The sequence below is a fragment of the Pimephales promelas genome (genome assembly GCF_988280905.1).
Source record: "Pimephales promelas chromosome 3 unlocalized genomic scaffold, fPimPro1.hap1.1 SUPER_3_unloc_1, whole genome shotgun sequence".
NCBI lineage: Eukaryota > Metazoa > Chordata > Actinopteri > Cypriniformes > Leuciscidae > Pimephales > Pimephales promelas.
Window position 1 is genome coordinate 203,831 of NW_028297295.1, and position 13,190 is coordinate 217,020.

Here is a 13,190-nt window from a genome sequence, read left to right on the forward strand (position 1 = left end):
AACAATAAAGCTTACAGCACCTGGTATTCCCAGGCGGTCTCCCATCCAAGTACTAACCAGGCCCGACCCTGCTTACCTTCCGAGATCAGACGAGTTCGGGCGTTCTCAAGGTGGTATGGCCGTAAGCAAAATCTGCTGCCAAAATTGGGCTATTTGAATGGTTAGAACATTAGGGTAGTAAACCATATAAAGCTTACTAGGTCTCCCATCCAACAATAAAGCTTACAGCACCTGGTATTCCCAGGCGGTCTCCCATTCAAGTACTAACCAGGCCCGACCCTGCTTAGCTTCCGAGATCAGACGAGTTCGGGCGTTCTCAAGGTGGTATGGCCGTAAGCGAAATCTGCTGCCAAAATTGGGCTATTTGAAGAAAAAAAAAAGAGACTCTTTCAGGCTTTCTGAAGAAACTCAGAGACGATTTCAGGCATTTTGAGGGGGAAAAAAGACAATTTAGGATTTTTGAACCATTTCATTGACTCTTTTTTTTTTTTTTTTTAAACAATAAAGCTTACAGAACCTGGTATTCCCAGGCGGTCTCCCATCCAAGTACTAACCAGGCCCGACCCTGCTTAGCTTCCGAGATCAGACGAGTTCGGGCGTTCTCAAGGTGGTATGGCCGTAAGCAAAATCTGCTGCCAAAATTGGGCTATTTGAATGGTTAGAACATTAGGGTAGTAAACCATATAAAGCTTACTAGGTCTCCCATCCAACAATAAAGCTTACAGCACCTGGTATTCCCAGGCGGTCTCCCATCCAAGTACTAACCAGGCCCGACCCTGCTTAGCTTCCGAGATCAGACGAGTTCGGGCGTTCTCAAGGTGGTATGGCCGTAAGCAAAATCTGCTGCCAAAATTGGGCTATTTGAATGGTTAGAACATTAGGGTAGTAAACCATATAAAGCTTACTAGGTCTCCCATCCAACAATAAAGCTTACAGGACCTGGTATTCCCAGGCGGTCTCCCATCCAAGTACTAACCAGGCCCGACCCTGCTTAGCTTCCGAGATCAGACGAGTTCGGGCGTTCTCAAGGTGGTATGGCCGTAAGCAAAATCTGCTGCCAAAATTGGGCTATTTGAATGGTTAGAACATTAGGGTAGTAAACCATATAAAGCTTACTAGGTCTCCCATCCAACAATAAAGCTTACAGCACCTGGTATTCCCAGGCGGTCTCCCATCCAAGTACTAACCAGGCCCGACCCTGCTTAGCTTCCGAGATCAGACGAGTTCGGGCGTTCTCAAGGTGGTATGGCCGTAAGCGAAATCTGCTGCCAAAATTGGGCTATTTGAAGAAAAAAAAAGAGACTCTTTCAGGCTTTCTGAAGAAACTCAGAGACGATTTCAGGCATTTTGAGGGGGAAAAAAGACAATTTAGGATTTTTGAACCATTTCATTGACTCTTTTTTTTTTTTTTTTTAAACAATAAAGCTTACAGCACCTGGTATTCCCAGGCGGTCTCCCATCCAAGTACTAACCAGGCCCGACCCTGCTTAGCTTCCGAGATCAGACGAGTTCGGGCGTTCTCAAGGTGGTATGGCCGTAAGCAAAATCTGCTGCCAAAATTGGGCTATTTGAATGGTTAGAACATTAGGGTAGTAAACCATATAAAGCTTACTAGGTCTCCCATCCAACAATAAAGCTTACAGCACCTGGTGTTCCCAGGCGGTCTCCCATCCAAGTACTAACCAGGCCCGACCCTGCTTAGCTTCCGAGATCAGACGAGTTCGGGCGTTCTCAAGGTGGTATGGCCGTAAGCAAAATCTGCTGCCAAAATTGGGCTATTTGAATGGTTAGAACATTAGGGTAGTAAACCATATAAAGCTTACTAGGTCTCCCATCCAACAATAAAGCTTACAGCACCTGGTATTCCCAGGCGGTCTCCCATCCAAGTACTAACAAGGCCCGACCCTGCTTAGCTTCCGAGATCAGACGAGTTCGGGCGTTCTCAAGGTGGTATGGCCGTAAGCAAAATCTGCTGCCAAAATTGGGCTATTTGAATGGTTAGAACATTAGGGTAGTAAACCATGTAAAGCTTACTAGGTCTCCCATCCAACAATAAAGCTTACAGCACCTGGTATTCCCAGGCGGTCTCCCATCCAAGTACTAACCAGGCCCGACCCTGCTTAGCTTCCGAGATCAGACGAGTTCGGGCGTTCTCAAGGTGGTATGGCCGTAAGCAAAATCTGCTGCCAAAATTGGGCTATTTGAATGGTTAGAACATTAGGGTAGTAAACCATATAAAGCTTACTAGGTCTCCCATCCAACAATAAAGCTTACAGCACCTGGTATTCCCAGGCGGTCTCCCATCCAAGTACTAACCAGGCCCGACCCTGCTTAGCTTCCGAGATCAGACAAGTTCGGGCGTTCTCAAGGTGGTATGGCCGTAAGCAAAATCTGCTGCCAAAATTGGGCTATTTGAATGGTTAGAACATTAGGGTAGTAAACCATATAAAGCTTACTAGGTCTCCCATCCAACAATAAAGCTTACAGCACCTGGTATTCCCAGGCGGTCTCCCATCCAAGTACTAACCAGGCCCGACCGTGCTTAGCTTCCGAGATCAGACGAGTTCGGGCGTTCTCAAGGTGGTATGGCCGTAAGCGAAATCTGCTGCCAAAATTGGGCTATTTGAAGAAAAAAAAAGAGACTCTTTCAGGCTTTCTGAAGAAACTCAGAGACGATTTCAGGCATTTTGAGGGGGAAAAAGACAATTTAGGATTTTTGAACAATTTCATTGACTCTTTTTTTTTTTTTTTTTTTTTAAACAATAAAGCTTACAGCACCTGGTATTCCCAGGCGGTCTCCCATCCAAGTACTAACCAGGCCCGACCCTGCTTAGCTTCCGAGATCAGACGAGTTCGGGCGTTCTCAAGGTGGTATGGCCGTAAGCAAAATCTGCTGCCAAAATTGGGCTTTTTGAATGGTTAGAACATTAGGGTAGTAAACCATATAAAGCTTACTAGGTCTCCCATCCAACAATAAAGCTTACAGCACCTGGTATTCCCAGGCGGTCTCCCATCCAAGTACTAACCAGGCCCGACCCTGCTTAGCTTCCGAGATCAGACGAGTTCGGGCGTTCTCAAGGTGGTATGGCCGTAAGCCAAATCTGCTGCCAAAATTGGGCTATTTGAATGGTTAGAACATTAGGGTAGTAAACCATATAAAGCTTACTAGGTCTCCCATCCAACAATAAAGCTTACAGCACCTGGTATTCCCAGGCGGTCTCCCATCCAAGTACTAACCAGGCCCGACCCTGCTTAGCTTCCGAGATCAGACGAGTTCGGGCGTTCTCAAGGTGGTATGGCCGTAAGCGAAATCTGCTGCCAAAATTGGGCTACTTGAAGAAAAAAAAAAGAGACTCTTTCAGGCTTTCTGAAGAAACTCAGAGACGATTTCAGGCATTTTGAGGGGGAAAAAAGACAATTTAGGATTTTTGAACCATTTCATTGACTCTTTTTTTTTTTTTTTTTAAACAATAAAGCTTACAGCACCTGGTATTCCCAGGCGGTCTCCCATCCAAGTACTAACCAGGCCCGACCCTGCTTAGCTTCCGAGATCAGACGAGTTCGGGCGTTCTCAAGGTGGTATGGCCGTAAGCAAAATCTGCTGCCAAAATTGGGCTATTTGAATGGTTAGAACATTAGGGTAGTAAACCATATAAAGCTTACTAGGTCTCCCATCCAACAATAAAGCTTACAGCACCTGGTATTCCCAGGCGGTCTCCCATCCAAGTACTAACCAGGCCCGACCCTGCTTAGCTTCCGAGATCAGACGAGTTCGGGCGTTCTCAAGGTGGTATGGCCGTAAGCAAAATCTGCTGCCAAAATTGGGCTATTTGAATGGTTAGAACATTAGGGTAGTAAACCATATAAAGCTTACTAGGTCTCCCATCCAACAATAAAGCTTACAGCACCTGGTATTCCCAGGCGGTCTCCCATCCAAGTACTAACCAGGCCCGACCCTGCTTAGCTTCCGAGATCAGACGAGTTCGGGCGTTCTCAAGGTGGTATGGCCGTAAGCAAAATCTGCTGCCAAAATTGGGCTATTTGAATGGTTAGAACATTAGGGTAGTAAACCATATAAAGCTTACTAGGTCTCCCATCCAACAATAAAGCTTACAGCACCTGGTATTCCCAGGCGGTCTCCCATCCAAGTACTAACCAGGCCCGACCCTGCTTAGCTTCCGAGATCAGACGAGTTCGGGCGTTCTCAAGGTGGTATGGCCGTAAGCAAAATCTGCTGCCAAAATTGGGCTATTTGAATGGTTAGAACATTAGGGTAGTAAACCATATAAAGCTTACCAGGTCTCCCATCCAACAATAAAGCTTACAGCACCTGGTATTCCCAGGCGGTCTCCCATCCAAGTACTAACCAGGCCCGACCCTGCTTAGCTTCCGAGATCAGACGAGTTCGGGCGTTCTCAAGGTGGTATGGCCGTAAGCGAAATCTGCTGCCAAAATTGGGCTATTTGAAGAAAAAAAAAGAGACTCTTTCAGGCTTTCTGAAGAAACTCAGAGACGATTTCAGGCATTTTGAGGGGGAAAAAAGACAATTTAGGATTTTTGAACAATTTCATTGACTCTTTTTTTTTTTTTTTTTTTTTTAAACAATAAAGCTTACAGCACCTGGTATTCCCAGGCGGTCTCCCATCCAAGTACTAACCAGGCCCGACCCTGCTTAGCTTCCGAGATCAGACGAGTTCGGGCGTTCTCAAGGTGGTATGGCCGTAAGCAAAATCTGCTGCCAAAATTGGGCTTTTTGAATGGTTAGAACATTAGGGTAGTAAACCATATAAAGCTTACTAGGTCTCCCATCCAACAATAAAGCTTACAGCACCTGGTATTCCCAGGCGGTCTCCCATCCAAGTACTAACCAGGCCCGACCCTGCTTAGCTTCCGAGATCAGACGAGTTCGGGCGTTCTCAAGGTGGTATGGCCGTAAGCAAAATCTGCTGCCAAAATTGGGCTTTTTGAATGGTTAGAACATTAGGGTAGTAAACCATATAAAGCTTACTAGGTCTCCCATCCAACAATAAAGCTTACAGCACCTGGTATTCCCAGGCGGTCTCCCATCCAAGTACTAACCAGGCCCGACCCTGCTTAGCTTCCGAGATCAGACGAGTTCGGGCGTTCTCAAGGTGGTATGGCCGTAAGCAAAATCTGCTGCCAAAATTGGGCTTTTTGAATGGTTAGAACATTAGGGTAGTAAACCATATAAAGCTTACTAGGTCTCCCATCCAACAATAAAGCTTACAGCACCTGGTATTCCCAGGCGGTCTCCCATCCAAGTACTAACCAGGCCCGACCCTGCTTAGCTTCCGAGATCAGACGAGTTCGGGCGTTCTCAAGGTGGTATGGCCGTAAGCCAAATCTGCTGCCAAAATTGGGCTATTTGAATGGTTAGAACATTAGGGTAGTAAACCATATAAAGCTTACTAGGTCTCCCATCCAACAATAAAGCTTACAGCACCTGGTATTCCCAGGCGGTCTCCCATCCAAGTACTAACCAGGCCCGACCCTGCTTAGCTTCCGAGATCAGACGAGTTCGGGCGTTCTCAAGGTGGTATGGCCGTAAGCGAAATCTGCTGCCAAAATTGGGCTATTTGAAGAAAAAAAAAAGAGACTCTTTCAGGCTTTCTGAAGAAACTCAGAGACGATTTCAGGCATTTTGAGGGGGAAAAAAGACAATTTAGGATTTTTGAACCATTTCATTGACTCTTTTTTTTTTTTTTTTTTAAACAATAAAGCTTACAGCACCTGGTATTCCCAGGCGGTCTCCCATCCAAGTACTAACCAGGCCCGACCCTGCTTAGCTTCCGAGATCAGACGAGTTCGGGCGTTCTCAAGGTGGTATGGCCGTAAGCAAAATCTGCTGCCAAAATTGGGCTATTTGAATGGTTAGAACATTAGGGTAGTAAACCATATAAAGCTTACTAGGTCTCCCATCCAACAATAAAGCTTACAGCACCTGGTATTCCCAGGCGGTCTCCCATCCAAGTACTAACCAGGCCCGACCCTGCTTAGCTTCCGAGATCAGACGAGTTCGGGCGTTCTCAAGGTGGTATGGCCGTAAGCGAAATCTGCTGCCAAAATTGGGCTATTTGAATGGTTAGAACATTAGGGTAGTAAACCATATAAAGCTTACTAGGTCTCCCATCCAACAATAAAGCTTACAGCACCTGGTATTCCCAGGCGGTCTCCCATCCAAGTACTAACCAGGCCCGACCCTGCTTAGCTTCCGAGATCAGACGAGTTCGGGCGTTCTCAAGGTGGTATGGCCGTAAGCAAAATCTGCTGCCAAAATTGGGCTATTTGAATGGTTAGAACATTAGGGTAGTAAACCATATAAAGCTTACTAGGTCTCCCATCCAACAATAAAGCTTACAGCACCTGGTATTCCCAGGCGGTCTCCCATCCAAGTACTAACCAGGCCCGACCCTGCTTAGCTTCCGAGATCAGACGAGTTCGGGCGTTCTCAAGGTGGTATGGCCGTAAGCAAAATCTGCTGCCAAAATTGGGCTATTTGAATGGTTAGAACATTAGGGTAGTAAACCATATAAAGCTTACCAGGTCTCCCATCCAACAATAAAGCTTACAGCACCTGGTATTCCCAGGCGGTCTCCCATCCAAGTACTAACCAGGCCCGACCCTGCTTAGCTTCCGAGATCAGACGAGTTCGGGCGTTCTCAAGGTGGTATGGCCGTAAGCGAAATCTGCTGCCAAAATTGGGCTATTTGAAGAAAAAAAAAAGAGACTCTTTCAGGCTTTCTGAAGAAACTCAGAGACGATTTCAGGCATTTTGAGGGGGAAAAAAGACAATTTAGGATTTTTGAACAATTTCATTGACTCTTTTTTTTTTTTTTTTTTTTTTAAACAATAAAGCTTACAGCACCTGGTATTCCCAGGCGGTCTCCCATCCAAGTACTAACCAGGCCCGACCCTGCTTAGCTTCCGAGATCAGACGAGTTCGGGCGTTCTCAAGGTGGTATGGCCGTAAGCAAAATCTGCTGCCAAAATTGGGCTTTTTGAATGGTTAGAACATTAGGGTAGTAAACCATATAAAGCTTACTAGGTCTCCCATCCAACAATAAAGCTTACAGCACCTGGTATTCCCAGGCGGTCTCCCATCCAAGTACTAACCAGGCCCGACCCTGCTTAGCTTCCGAGATCAGACGAGTTCGGGCGTTCTCAAGGTGGTATGGCCGTAAGCAAAATCTGCTGCCAAAATTGGGCTATTTGAATGGTTAGAACATTAGGGTAGTAAACCATATAAAGCTTACTAGGTCTCCCATCCAACAATAAAGCTTACAGCACCTGGTATTCCCAGGCGGTCTCCCATCCAAGTACTAACCAGGCCCGACCCTGCTTAGCTTCCGAGATCAGACGAGTTCGGGCGTTCTCAAGGTGGTATGGCCGTAAGCAAAATCTGCTGCCAAAATTGGGCTTTTTGAATGGTTAGAACATTAGGGTAGTAAACCATATAAAGCTTACTAGGTCTCCCATCCAACAATAAAGCTTACAGCACCTGGTATTCCCAGGCGGTCTCCCATCCAAGTACTAACCAGGCCCGACCCTGCTTACCTTCCGAGATCAGACGAGTTCGGGCGTTCTCAAGGTGGTATGGCCGTAAGCAAAATCTGCTGCCAAAATTGGGCTATTTGAATGGTTAGAACATTAGGGTAGTAAACCATATAAAGCTTACTAGGTCTCCCATCCAACAATAAAGCTTACAGCACCTGGTATTCCCAGGCGGTCTCCCATTCAAGTACTAACCAGGCCCGACCCTGCTTAGCTTCCGAGATCAGACGAGTTCGGGCGTTCTCAAGGTGGTATGGCCGTAAGCGAAATCTGCTGCCAAAATTGGGCTATTTGAAGAAAAAAAAAAGAGACTCTTTCAGGCTTTCTGAAGAAACTCAGAGACGATTTCAGGCATTTTGAGGGGGAAAAAAGACAATTTAGGATTTTTGAACCATTTCATTGACTCTTTTTTTTTTTTTTTTTAAACAATAAAGCTTACAGAACCTGGTATTCCCAGGCGGTCTCCCATCCAAGTACTAACCAGGCCCGACCCTGCTTAGCTTCCGAGATCAGACGAGTTCGGGCGTTCTCAAGGTGGTATGGCCGTAAGCAAAATCTGCTGCCAAAATTGGGCTATTTGAATGGTTAGAACATTAGGGTAGTAAACCATATAAAGCTTACTAGGTCTCCCATCCAACAATAAAGCTTACAGCACCTGGTATTCCCAGGCGGTCTCCCATCCAAGTACTAACCAGGCCCGACCCTGCTTAGCTTCCGAGATCAGACGAGTTCGGGCGTTCTCAAGGTGGTATGGCCGTAAGCAAAATCTGCTGCCAAAATTGGGCTATTTGAATGGTTAGAACATTAGGGTAGTAAACCATATAAAGCTTACTAGGTCTCCCATCCAACAATAAAGCTTACAGGACCTGGTATTCCCAGGCGGTCTCCCATCCAAGTACTAACCAGGCCCGACCCTGCTTAGCTTCCGAGATCAGACGAGTTCGGGCGTTCTCAAGGTGGTATGGCCGTAAGCAAAATCTGCTGCCAAAATTGGGCTATTTGAATGGTTAGAACATTAGGGTAGTAAACCATATAAAGCTTACTAGGTCTCCCATCCAACAATAAAGCTTACAGCACCTGGTATTCCCAGGCGGTCTCCCATCCAAGTACTAACCAGGCCCGACCCTGCTTAGCTTCCGAGATCAGACGAGTTCGGGCGTTCTCAAGGTGGTATGGCCGTAAGCGAAATCTGCTGCCAAAATTGGGCTATTTGAAGAAAAAAAAAGAGACTCTTTCAGGCTTTCTGAAGAAACTCAGAGACGATTTCAGGCATTTTGAGGGGGAAAAAAGACAATTTAGGATTTTTGAACCATTTCATTGACTCTTTTTTTTTTTTTTTTTTAAACAATAAAGCTTACAGCACCTGGTATTCCCAGGCGGTCTCCCATCCAAGTACTAACCAGGCCCGACCCTGCTTAGCTTCCGAGATCAGACGAGTTCGGGCGTTCTCAAGGTGGTATGGCCGTAAGCAAAATCTGCTGCCAAAATTGGGCTATTTGAATGGTTAGAACATTAGGGTAGTAAACCATATAAAGCTTACTAGGTCTCCCATCCAACAATAAAGCTTACAGCACCTGGTGTTCCCAGGCGGTCTCCCATCCAAGTACTAACCAGGCCCGACCCTGCTTAGCTTCCGAGATCAGACGAGTTCGGGCGTTCTCAAGGTGGTATGGCCGTAAGCAAAATCTGCTGCCAAAATTGGGCTATTTGAATGGTTAGAACATTAGGGTAGTAAACCATATAAAGCTTACTAGGTCTCCCATCCAACAATAAAGCTTACAGCACCTGGTATTCCCAGGCGGTCTCCCATCCAAGTACTAACAAGGCCCGACCCTGCTTAGCTTCCGAGATCAGACGAGTTCGGGCGTTCTCAAGGTGGTATGGCCGTAAGCAAAATCTGCTGCCAAAATTGGGCTATTTGAATGGTTAGAACATTAGGGTAGTAAACCATGTAAAGCTTACTAGGTCTCCCATCCAACAATAAAGCTTACAGCACCTGGTATTCCCAGGCGGTCTCCCATCCAAGTACTAACCAGGCCCGACCCTGCTTAGCTTCCGAGATCAGACTAGTTCGGGCGTTCTCAAGGTGGTATGGCCGTAAGCAAAATCTGCTGCCAAAATTGGGCTATTTGAATGGTTAGAACATTAGGGTAGTAAACCATATAAAGCTTACTAGGTCTCCCATCCAACAATAAAGCTTACAGCACCTGGTATTCCCAGGCGGTCTCCCATCCAAGTACTAACCAGGCCCGACCCTGCTTAGCTTCCGAGATCAGACAAGTTCGGGCGTTCTCAAGGTGGTATGGCCGTAAGCAAAATCTGCTGCCAAAATTGGGCTATTTGAATGGTTAGAACATTAGGGTAGTAAACCATATAAAGCTTACTAGGTCTCCCATCCAACAATAAAGCTTACAGCACCTGGTATTCCCAGGCGGTCTCCCATCCAAGTACTAACCAGGCCCGACCCTGCTTAGCTTCCGAGATCAGACGAGTTCGGGCGTTCTCAAGGTGGTATGGCCGTAAGCGAAATCTGCTGCCAAAATTGGGCTATTTGAAGAAAAAAAAAGAGACTCTTTCAGGCTTTCTGAAGAAACTCAGAGACGATTTCAGGCATTTTGAGGGGGAAAAAGACAATTTAGGATTTTTGAACAATTTCATTGACTCTTTTTTTTTTTTTTTTTTTTTTAAACAATAAAGCTTACAGCACCTGGTATTCCCAGGCGGTCTCCCATCCAAGTACTAACCAGGCCCGACCCTGCTTAGCTTCCGAGATCAGACGAGTTCGGGCGTTCTCAAGGTGGTATGGCCGTAAGCAAAATCTGCTGCCAAAATTGGGCTTTTTGAATGGTTAGAACATTAGGGTAGTAAACCATATAAAGCTTACTAGGTCTCCCATCCAACAATAAAGCTTACAGCACCTGGTATTCCCAGGCGGTCTCCCATCCAAGTACTAACCAGGCCCGACCCTGCTTAGCTTCCGAGATCAGACGAGTTCGGGCGTTCTCAAGGTGGTATGGCCGTAAGCCAAATCTGCTGCCAAAATTGGGCTATTTGAATGGTTAGAACATTAGGGTAGTAAACCATATAAAGCTTACTAGGTCTCCCATCCAACAATAAAGCTTACAGCACCTGGTATTCCCAGGCGGTCTCCCATCCAAGTACTAACCAGGCCCGACCCTGCTTAGCTTCCGAGATCAGACGAGTTCGGGCGTTCTCAAGGTGGTATGGCCGTAAGCGAAATCTGCTGCCAAAATTGGGCTACTTGAAGAAAAAAAAAAGAGACTCTTTCAGGCTTTCTGAAGAAACTCAGAGACGATTTCAGGCATTTTGAGGGGGAAAAAAGACAATTTAGGATTTTTGAACCATTTCATTGACTCTTTTTTTTTTTTTTTTTTAAACAATAAAGCTTACAGCACCTGGTATTCCCAGGCGGTCTCCCATCCAAGTACTAACCAGGCCCGACCCTGCTTAGCTTCCGAGATCAGACGAGTTCGGGCGTTCTCAAGGTGGTATGGCCGTAAGCAAAATCTGCTGCCAAAATTGGGCTATTTGAATGGTTAGAACATTAGGGTAGTAAACCATATAAAGCTTACTAGGTCTCCCATCCAACAATAAAGCTTACAGCACCTGGTATTCCCAGGCGGTCTCCCATCCAAGTACTAACCAGGCCCGACCCTGCTTAGCTTCCGAGATCAGACGAGTTCGGGCGTTCTCAAGGTGGTATGGCCGTAAGCAAAATCTGCTGCCAAAATTGGGCTATTTGAATGGTTAGAACATTAGGGTAGTAAACCATATAAAGCTTACTAGGTCTCCCATCCAACAATAAAGCTTACAGCACCTGGTATTCCCAGGCGGTCTCCCATCCAAGTACTAACCAGGCCCGACCCTGCTTAGCTTCCGAGATCAGACGAGTTCGGGCGTTCTCAAGGTGGTATGGCCGTAAGCAAAATCTGCTGCCAAAATTGGGCTATTTGAATGGTTAGAACATTAGGGTAGTAAACCATATAAAGCTTACTAGGTCTCCCATCCAACAATAAAGCTTACAGCACCTGGTATTCCCAGGCGGTCTCCCATCCAAGTACTAACCAGGCCCGACCCTGCTTAGCTTCCGAGATCAGACGAGTTCGGGCGTTCTCAAGGTGGTATGGCCGTAAGCAAAATCTGCTGCCAAAATTGGGCTATTTGAATGGTTAGAACATTAGGGTAGTAAACCATATAAAGCTTACCAGGTCTCCCATCCAACAATAAAGCTTACAGCACCTGGTATTCCCAGGCGGTCTCCCATCCAAGTACTAACCAGGCCCGACCCTGCTTAGCTTCCGAGATCAGACGAGTTCGGGCGTTCTCAAGGTGGTATGGCCGTAAGCGAAATCTGCTGCCAAAATTGGGCTATTTGAAGAAAAAAAAAAGAGACTCTTTCAGGCTTTCTGAAGAAACTCAGAGACGATTTCAGGCATTTTGAGGGGGAAAAAAGACAATTTAGGATTTTTGAACAATTTCATTGACTCTTTTTTTTTTTTTTTTTTTTTTTAAACAATAAAGCTTACAGCACCTGGTATTCCCAGGCGGTCTCCCATCCAAGTACTAACCAGGCCCGACCCTGCTTAGCTTCCGAGATCAGACGAGTTCGGGCGTTCTCAAGGTGGTATGGCCGTAAGCAAAATCTGCTGCCAAAATTGGGCTTTTTGAATGGTTAGAACATTAGGGTAGTAAACCATATAAAGCTTACTAGGTCTCCCATCCAACAATAAAGCTTACAGCACCTGGTATTCCCAGGCGGTCTCCCATCCAAGTACTAACCAGGCCCGACCCTGCTTAGCTTCCGAGATCAGACGAGTTCGGGCGTTCTCAAGGTGGTATGGCCGTAAGCAAAATCTGCTGCCAAAATTGGGCTTTTTGAATGGTTAGAACATTAGGGTAGTAAACCATATAAAGCTTACTAGGTCTCCCATCCAACAATAAAGCTTACAGCACCTGGTATTCCCAGGCGGTCTCCCATCCAAGTACTAACCAGGCCCGACCCTGCTTAGCTTCCGAGATCAGACGAGTTCGGGCGTTCTCAAGGTGGTATGGCCGTAAGCCAAATCTGCTGCCAAAATTGGGCTATTTGAATGGTTAGAACATTAGGGTAGTAAACCATATAAAGCTTACTAGGTCTCCCATCCAACAATAAAGCTTACAGCACCTGGTATTCCCAGGCGGTCTCCCATCCAAGTACTAACCAGGCCCGACCCTGCTTAGCTTCCGAGATCAGACGAGTTCGGGCGTTCTCAAGGTGGTATGGCCGTAAGCGAAATCTGCTGCCAAAATTGGGCTATTTGAAGAAAAAAAAAAGAGACTCTTTCAGGCTTTCTGAAGAAACTCAGAGACGATTTCAGGCATTTTGAGGGGGAAAAAAGACAATTTAGGATTTTTGAACCATTTCATTGACTCTTTTTTTTTTTTTTTTTTAAACAATAAAGCTTACAGCACCTGGTATTCCCAGGCGGTCTCCCATCCAAGTACTAACCAGGCCCGACCCTGCTTAGCTTCCGAGATCAGACGAGTTCGGGCGTTCTCAAGGTGGTATGGCCGTAAGCAAAATCTGCTGCCAAAATTGGGCTATTTGAATGGTTAGA

The 13,190-nt window shown here is 46.1% G+C and overlaps 58 non-coding genes across 58 annotated transcripts; all 58 read right to left on the reverse strand.

The window, feature by feature from the left end:
* Nucleotides 1-8: 8 nt before the first annotated feature.
* On the reverse strand, nt 9-127 carry LOC148962890 (5S ribosomal RNA). Its single transcript, XR_016153204.1, has one exon. It is a non-coding gene; the product is annotated as a 5S ribosomal RNA (ribosomal RNA).
* A 92-nt stretch (nt 128-219) lies between these two features.
* Nucleotides 220-338, reverse strand: LOC148962891 (5S ribosomal RNA). Its single transcript, XR_016153193.1, has one exon. It is a non-coding gene; the product is annotated as a 5S ribosomal RNA (ribosomal RNA).
* A 167-nt stretch (nt 339-505) lies between these two features.
* Nucleotides 506-624, reverse strand: LOC148962892 (5S ribosomal RNA). Its single transcript, XR_016153391.1, has one exon. It is a non-coding gene; the product is annotated as a 5S ribosomal RNA (ribosomal RNA).
* Nucleotides 625-716: 92 nt separating this feature from the next.
* Nucleotides 717-835, reverse strand: LOC148962893 (5S ribosomal RNA). Its single transcript, XR_016151142.1, has one exon. It is a non-coding gene; the product is annotated as a 5S ribosomal RNA (ribosomal RNA).
* A 92-nt stretch (nt 836-927) lies between these two features.
* On the reverse strand, nt 928-1,046 carry LOC148962894 (5S ribosomal RNA). Its single transcript, XR_016153403.1, has one exon. It is a non-coding gene; the product is annotated as a 5S ribosomal RNA (ribosomal RNA).
* Nucleotides 1,047-1,138: 92 nt separating this feature from the next.
* On the reverse strand, nt 1,139-1,257 carry LOC148962895 (5S ribosomal RNA). Its single transcript, XR_016151144.1, has one exon. It is a non-coding gene; the product is annotated as a 5S ribosomal RNA (ribosomal RNA).
* Nucleotides 1,258-1,423: 166 nt separating this feature from the next.
* On the reverse strand, nt 1,424-1,542 carry LOC148962896 (5S ribosomal RNA). The gene has a single exon (XR_016151145.1). It is a non-coding gene; the product is annotated as a 5S ribosomal RNA (ribosomal RNA).
* A 92-nt stretch (nt 1,543-1,634) lies between these two features.
* Nucleotides 1,635-1,753, reverse strand: LOC148962897 (5S ribosomal RNA). The gene has a single exon (XR_016153152.1). It is a non-coding gene; the product is annotated as a 5S ribosomal RNA (ribosomal RNA).
* A 92-nt stretch (nt 1,754-1,845) lies between these two features.
* On the reverse strand, nt 1,846-1,964 carry LOC148962898 (5S ribosomal RNA). The gene has a single exon (XR_016153421.1). It is a non-coding gene; the product is annotated as a 5S ribosomal RNA (ribosomal RNA).
* A 92-nt stretch (nt 1,965-2,056) lies between these two features.
* Nucleotides 2,057-2,175, reverse strand: LOC148962899 (5S ribosomal RNA). The gene has a single exon (XR_016151146.1). It is a non-coding gene; the product is annotated as a 5S ribosomal RNA (ribosomal RNA).
* A 92-nt stretch (nt 2,176-2,267) lies between these two features.
* Nucleotides 2,268-2,386, reverse strand: LOC148962900 (5S ribosomal RNA). The gene has a single exon (XR_016153361.1). It is a non-coding gene; the product is annotated as a 5S ribosomal RNA (ribosomal RNA).
* A 92-nt stretch (nt 2,387-2,478) lies between these two features.
* Nucleotides 2,479-2,597, reverse strand: LOC148962901 (5S ribosomal RNA). The gene has a single exon (XR_016153216.1). It is a non-coding gene; the product is annotated as a 5S ribosomal RNA (ribosomal RNA).
* Nucleotides 2,598-2,766: 169 nt separating this feature from the next.
* On the reverse strand, nt 2,767-2,885 carry LOC148962902 (5S ribosomal RNA). The gene has a single exon (XR_016151147.1). It is a non-coding gene; the product is annotated as a 5S ribosomal RNA (ribosomal RNA).
* A 92-nt stretch (nt 2,886-2,977) lies between these two features.
* LOC148962903 (5S ribosomal RNA) lies at nt 2,978-3,096 on the reverse strand. The gene has a single exon (XR_016151148.1). It is a non-coding gene; the product is annotated as a 5S ribosomal RNA (ribosomal RNA).
* Nucleotides 3,097-3,188: 92 nt separating this feature from the next.
* Nucleotides 3,189-3,307, reverse strand: LOC148962904 (5S ribosomal RNA). The gene has a single exon (XR_016151149.1). It is a non-coding gene; the product is annotated as a 5S ribosomal RNA (ribosomal RNA).
* A 167-nt stretch (nt 3,308-3,474) lies between these two features.
* On the reverse strand, nt 3,475-3,593 carry LOC148962905 (5S ribosomal RNA). Its single transcript, XR_016151150.1, has one exon. It is a non-coding gene; the product is annotated as a 5S ribosomal RNA (ribosomal RNA).
* Nucleotides 3,594-3,685: 92 nt separating this feature from the next.
* Nucleotides 3,686-3,804, reverse strand: LOC148962906 (5S ribosomal RNA). The gene has a single exon (XR_016151151.1). It is a non-coding gene; the product is annotated as a 5S ribosomal RNA (ribosomal RNA).
* A 92-nt stretch (nt 3,805-3,896) lies between these two features.
* On the reverse strand, nt 3,897-4,015 carry LOC148962907 (5S ribosomal RNA). Its single transcript, XR_016151152.1, has one exon. It is a non-coding gene; the product is annotated as a 5S ribosomal RNA (ribosomal RNA).
* A 92-nt stretch (nt 4,016-4,107) lies between these two features.
* On the reverse strand, nt 4,108-4,226 carry LOC148962908 (5S ribosomal RNA). The gene has a single exon (XR_016151153.1). It is a non-coding gene; the product is annotated as a 5S ribosomal RNA (ribosomal RNA).
* Nucleotides 4,227-4,318: 92 nt separating this feature from the next.
* On the reverse strand, nt 4,319-4,437 carry LOC148962909 (5S ribosomal RNA). The gene has a single exon (XR_016151155.1). It is a non-coding gene; the product is annotated as a 5S ribosomal RNA (ribosomal RNA).
* Nucleotides 4,438-4,608: 171 nt separating this feature from the next.
* Nucleotides 4,609-4,727, reverse strand: LOC148962910 (5S ribosomal RNA). Its single transcript, XR_016151156.1, has one exon. It is a non-coding gene; the product is annotated as a 5S ribosomal RNA (ribosomal RNA).
* A 92-nt stretch (nt 4,728-4,819) lies between these two features.
* Nucleotides 4,820-4,938, reverse strand: LOC148962911 (5S ribosomal RNA). The gene has a single exon (XR_016151157.1). It is a non-coding gene; the product is annotated as a 5S ribosomal RNA (ribosomal RNA).
* Nucleotides 4,939-5,030: 92 nt separating this feature from the next.
* Nucleotides 5,031-5,149, reverse strand: LOC148962912 (5S ribosomal RNA). Its single transcript, XR_016151158.1, has one exon. It is a non-coding gene; the product is annotated as a 5S ribosomal RNA (ribosomal RNA).
* A 92-nt stretch (nt 5,150-5,241) lies between these two features.
* Nucleotides 5,242-5,360, reverse strand: LOC148962913 (5S ribosomal RNA). Its single transcript, XR_016151159.1, has one exon. It is a non-coding gene; the product is annotated as a 5S ribosomal RNA (ribosomal RNA).
* Nucleotides 5,361-5,452: 92 nt separating this feature from the next.
* Nucleotides 5,453-5,571, reverse strand: LOC148962914 (5S ribosomal RNA). The gene has a single exon (XR_016151160.1). It is a non-coding gene; the product is annotated as a 5S ribosomal RNA (ribosomal RNA).
* A 168-nt stretch (nt 5,572-5,739) lies between these two features.
* LOC148962915 (5S ribosomal RNA) lies at nt 5,740-5,858 on the reverse strand. Its single transcript, XR_016151161.1, has one exon. It is a non-coding gene; the product is annotated as a 5S ribosomal RNA (ribosomal RNA).
* Nucleotides 5,859-5,950: 92 nt separating this feature from the next.
* LOC148962916 (5S ribosomal RNA) lies at nt 5,951-6,069 on the reverse strand. The gene has a single exon (XR_016151162.1). It is a non-coding gene; the product is annotated as a 5S ribosomal RNA (ribosomal RNA).
* A 92-nt stretch (nt 6,070-6,161) lies between these two features.
* On the reverse strand, nt 6,162-6,280 carry LOC148962917 (5S ribosomal RNA). The gene has a single exon (XR_016151163.1). It is a non-coding gene; the product is annotated as a 5S ribosomal RNA (ribosomal RNA).
* A 92-nt stretch (nt 6,281-6,372) lies between these two features.
* On the reverse strand, nt 6,373-6,491 carry LOC148962918 (5S ribosomal RNA). The gene has a single exon (XR_016151164.1). It is a non-coding gene; the product is annotated as a 5S ribosomal RNA (ribosomal RNA).
* Nucleotides 6,492-6,583: 92 nt separating this feature from the next.
* On the reverse strand, nt 6,584-6,702 carry LOC148962919 (5S ribosomal RNA). Its single transcript, XR_016151166.1, has one exon. It is a non-coding gene; the product is annotated as a 5S ribosomal RNA (ribosomal RNA).
* Nucleotides 6,703-6,874: 172 nt separating this feature from the next.
* Nucleotides 6,875-6,993, reverse strand: LOC148962920 (5S ribosomal RNA). Its single transcript, XR_016151167.1, has one exon. It is a non-coding gene; the product is annotated as a 5S ribosomal RNA (ribosomal RNA).
* Nucleotides 6,994-7,085: 92 nt separating this feature from the next.
* On the reverse strand, nt 7,086-7,204 carry LOC148962921 (5S ribosomal RNA). Its single transcript, XR_016151168.1, has one exon. It is a non-coding gene; the product is annotated as a 5S ribosomal RNA (ribosomal RNA).
* A 92-nt stretch (nt 7,205-7,296) lies between these two features.
* LOC148962922 (5S ribosomal RNA) lies at nt 7,297-7,415 on the reverse strand. The gene has a single exon (XR_016151169.1). It is a non-coding gene; the product is annotated as a 5S ribosomal RNA (ribosomal RNA).
* A 92-nt stretch (nt 7,416-7,507) lies between these two features.
* LOC148962923 (5S ribosomal RNA) lies at nt 7,508-7,626 on the reverse strand. Its single transcript, XR_016153205.1, has one exon. It is a non-coding gene; the product is annotated as a 5S ribosomal RNA (ribosomal RNA).
* A 92-nt stretch (nt 7,627-7,718) lies between these two features.
* On the reverse strand, nt 7,719-7,837 carry LOC148962924 (5S ribosomal RNA). The gene has a single exon (XR_016153195.1). It is a non-coding gene; the product is annotated as a 5S ribosomal RNA (ribosomal RNA).
* Nucleotides 7,838-8,004: 167 nt separating this feature from the next.
* On the reverse strand, nt 8,005-8,123 carry LOC148962925 (5S ribosomal RNA). Its single transcript, XR_016153392.1, has one exon. It is a non-coding gene; the product is annotated as a 5S ribosomal RNA (ribosomal RNA).
* Nucleotides 8,124-8,215: 92 nt separating this feature from the next.
* Nucleotides 8,216-8,334, reverse strand: LOC148962926 (5S ribosomal RNA). Its single transcript, XR_016151170.1, has one exon. It is a non-coding gene; the product is annotated as a 5S ribosomal RNA (ribosomal RNA).
* Nucleotides 8,335-8,426: 92 nt separating this feature from the next.
* LOC148962927 (5S ribosomal RNA) lies at nt 8,427-8,545 on the reverse strand. The gene has a single exon (XR_016153404.1). It is a non-coding gene; the product is annotated as a 5S ribosomal RNA (ribosomal RNA).
* Nucleotides 8,546-8,637: 92 nt separating this feature from the next.
* Nucleotides 8,638-8,756, reverse strand: LOC148962928 (5S ribosomal RNA). The gene has a single exon (XR_016151171.1). It is a non-coding gene; the product is annotated as a 5S ribosomal RNA (ribosomal RNA).
* Nucleotides 8,757-8,923: 167 nt separating this feature from the next.
* Nucleotides 8,924-9,042, reverse strand: LOC148962929 (5S ribosomal RNA). Its single transcript, XR_016151172.1, has one exon. It is a non-coding gene; the product is annotated as a 5S ribosomal RNA (ribosomal RNA).
* A 92-nt stretch (nt 9,043-9,134) lies between these two features.
* LOC148962930 (5S ribosomal RNA) lies at nt 9,135-9,253 on the reverse strand. The gene has a single exon (XR_016153153.1). It is a non-coding gene; the product is annotated as a 5S ribosomal RNA (ribosomal RNA).
* Nucleotides 9,254-9,345: 92 nt separating this feature from the next.
* LOC148962931 (5S ribosomal RNA) lies at nt 9,346-9,464 on the reverse strand. Its single transcript, XR_016153422.1, has one exon. It is a non-coding gene; the product is annotated as a 5S ribosomal RNA (ribosomal RNA).
* Nucleotides 9,465-9,556: 92 nt separating this feature from the next.
* On the reverse strand, nt 9,557-9,675 carry LOC148962932 (5S ribosomal RNA). The gene has a single exon (XR_016153395.1). It is a non-coding gene; the product is annotated as a 5S ribosomal RNA (ribosomal RNA).
* A 92-nt stretch (nt 9,676-9,767) lies between these two features.
* On the reverse strand, nt 9,768-9,886 carry LOC148962933 (5S ribosomal RNA). Its single transcript, XR_016153362.1, has one exon. It is a non-coding gene; the product is annotated as a 5S ribosomal RNA (ribosomal RNA).
* A 92-nt stretch (nt 9,887-9,978) lies between these two features.
* On the reverse strand, nt 9,979-10,097 carry LOC148962934 (5S ribosomal RNA). Its single transcript, XR_016151173.1, has one exon. It is a non-coding gene; the product is annotated as a 5S ribosomal RNA (ribosomal RNA).
* A 170-nt stretch (nt 10,098-10,267) lies between these two features.
* LOC148962935 (5S ribosomal RNA) lies at nt 10,268-10,386 on the reverse strand. The gene has a single exon (XR_016151174.1). It is a non-coding gene; the product is annotated as a 5S ribosomal RNA (ribosomal RNA).
* Nucleotides 10,387-10,478: 92 nt separating this feature from the next.
* LOC148962936 (5S ribosomal RNA) lies at nt 10,479-10,597 on the reverse strand. The gene has a single exon (XR_016151175.1). It is a non-coding gene; the product is annotated as a 5S ribosomal RNA (ribosomal RNA).
* Nucleotides 10,598-10,689: 92 nt separating this feature from the next.
* On the reverse strand, nt 10,690-10,808 carry LOC148962937 (5S ribosomal RNA). The gene has a single exon (XR_016151177.1). It is a non-coding gene; the product is annotated as a 5S ribosomal RNA (ribosomal RNA).
* A 168-nt stretch (nt 10,809-10,976) lies between these two features.
* Nucleotides 10,977-11,095, reverse strand: LOC148962938 (5S ribosomal RNA). Its single transcript, XR_016151178.1, has one exon. It is a non-coding gene; the product is annotated as a 5S ribosomal RNA (ribosomal RNA).
* Nucleotides 11,096-11,187: 92 nt separating this feature from the next.
* On the reverse strand, nt 11,188-11,306 carry LOC148962939 (5S ribosomal RNA). Its single transcript, XR_016151179.1, has one exon. It is a non-coding gene; the product is annotated as a 5S ribosomal RNA (ribosomal RNA).
* Nucleotides 11,307-11,398: 92 nt separating this feature from the next.
* LOC148962940 (5S ribosomal RNA) lies at nt 11,399-11,517 on the reverse strand. The gene has a single exon (XR_016151180.1). It is a non-coding gene; the product is annotated as a 5S ribosomal RNA (ribosomal RNA).
* A 92-nt stretch (nt 11,518-11,609) lies between these two features.
* LOC148962941 (5S ribosomal RNA) lies at nt 11,610-11,728 on the reverse strand. Its single transcript, XR_016151181.1, has one exon. It is a non-coding gene; the product is annotated as a 5S ribosomal RNA (ribosomal RNA).
* A 92-nt stretch (nt 11,729-11,820) lies between these two features.
* On the reverse strand, nt 11,821-11,939 carry LOC148962942 (5S ribosomal RNA). Its single transcript, XR_016151183.1, has one exon. It is a non-coding gene; the product is annotated as a 5S ribosomal RNA (ribosomal RNA).
* Nucleotides 11,940-12,112: 173 nt separating this feature from the next.
* LOC148962943 (5S ribosomal RNA) lies at nt 12,113-12,231 on the reverse strand. The gene has a single exon (XR_016151184.1). It is a non-coding gene; the product is annotated as a 5S ribosomal RNA (ribosomal RNA).
* Nucleotides 12,232-12,323: 92 nt separating this feature from the next.
* On the reverse strand, nt 12,324-12,442 carry LOC148962944 (5S ribosomal RNA). The gene has a single exon (XR_016151185.1). It is a non-coding gene; the product is annotated as a 5S ribosomal RNA (ribosomal RNA).
* Nucleotides 12,443-12,534: 92 nt separating this feature from the next.
* On the reverse strand, nt 12,535-12,653 carry LOC148962945 (5S ribosomal RNA). Its single transcript, XR_016151186.1, has one exon. It is a non-coding gene; the product is annotated as a 5S ribosomal RNA (ribosomal RNA).
* A 92-nt stretch (nt 12,654-12,745) lies between these two features.
* On the reverse strand, nt 12,746-12,864 carry LOC148962946 (5S ribosomal RNA). The gene has a single exon (XR_016151187.1). It is a non-coding gene; the product is annotated as a 5S ribosomal RNA (ribosomal RNA).
* A 168-nt stretch (nt 12,865-13,032) lies between these two features.
* Nucleotides 13,033-13,151, reverse strand: LOC148962947 (5S ribosomal RNA). Its single transcript, XR_016151189.1, has one exon. It is a non-coding gene; the product is annotated as a 5S ribosomal RNA (ribosomal RNA).
* Between the last annotated feature and the right edge of the window lie 39 nt (nt 13,152-13,190).